This window comes from Elephantulus edwardii, unplaced genomic scaffold (assembly GCF_000299155.1).
Source record: "Elephantulus edwardii isolate Elephantulus edwardi_28Jun2011 unplaced genomic scaffold, EleEdw1.0 scaffold03396, whole genome shotgun sequence".
NCBI lineage: Eukaryota > Metazoa > Chordata > Mammalia > Macroscelidea > Macroscelididae > Elephantulus > Elephantulus edwardii.
In genome coordinates, this window is record NW_006403146.1 from 1 (window position 1) to 1,339 (window position 1,339).

Genomic DNA, 1,339 nt, shown 5'->3' on the forward strand with positions numbered 1-1,339 from the left:
AAAATGCATAGTTAGACACCTGAGGATTGATTGGATGATCTTATTTACCTACGTCAGAAACATAGAATCATCTTTGGCTTTCCAGGTTTCTGTATCTCTCTGTATCTCTGTGTCAGGTAGTTCTAGCTTGGGGTGCAAGTGTTACCTTACCAGCTATATTTAGTATTGGAGAGTCAGAGCCAAGTGTTGAAGTATCAGAATCATATTTTCCAATGACTGGCTTTTATTTTATTTTATTTTCAAGACCTTTAAACAGCACCACAAGCAGGAAGGGGAAAAAAAGGTATCAGTTGTGATAGGGGATGCAAACACTTCATTAAGAAAATGATCTCAGAACACACATATTCTCCACTGGTTTTTCAAGGGACATGTTTCCAACGTTTTTCAGAGTCTTACAGGCCAGGCTTTACTCCACTAGCATGCAAGTTTCCCTGCTATCAGACTGATAGACTGTCAGTCTTGAACGTGTCCTAGCTCATCCTCTGTCCTCTTTCAATTCCACAAGGGACCACCTAGATTTCATGACCCATGAAATTCTACTCCCCTGGTGAAAAGATACAAGTATTTGAAAACATCCATTAACAAATTTTTAAATGTGATATGACAGACTTATTCCAAATACAACTGTCTTCAGTTGCTTTATTATTGATTCTTTACAAACGGAGCGACATAACAGTGACTGTGAATGATGGAGCTGACATCAGGAATGCCAGAAAGAAGAAGTCAGAAAGCCTTTGGGGACCAGGATCTCCTTTTGTTGCAAACATTTCTCTAAGAACTGTTTGAGACGTATAAAGGAACCCATCTGTCCTGAGCTTGTTATAGCTTCGATTCTGGGGAAGTAGTCCTCTTTGATGAGAAGTATCATCTTCCAGAACTGGACCTGGTATTGCTTCATGAGAGCATTGCCACACACCTCTAAGAAGTCATAGAGTAAGGTGGCTGTCACATCTGACAGGGGCTCCATGTTTAAGATCTGTGCCAGCCAGCGCCAGCCATGGTTTAAACCATGAGGGTGAACGTCTTGTTGATTTCCATATGGCCACCAGAGCTGAATAATGGCAGCATAAAGACGGATCATTCCAGACATACGTTTTAAAAAGTTGTCCTGCTGTTCCACTTTGGAATCCTGCACTTGGTAGTCAAGCATCCTCTGATAATCTTCCAAAGCCATTCCTTCCTTGAAAGGTGGATAACATGGGACAGAGTACGGGCACTTTTTATGTAGATGAGCAAGAATGAGTTCTCCTACTCTGGGGTGAAGTTTCCAGATTCCAGATGCCACTACTGCGATGGGGAATGCTGCTTCATGGTGAGATGCCACCTCCTCCTCTCCTTG

The 1,339-nt window shown here is 42.1% G+C and overlaps 1 pseudogene; it reads right to left on the reverse strand.

Annotated features, from left to right (window-relative positions):
* Window positions 1-700: 700 nt before the first annotated feature.
* LOC102859833 overlaps window positions 701-1,339 on the reverse strand; it is a 2,087-nt pseudogene continuing 1,448 nt past the window's right edge.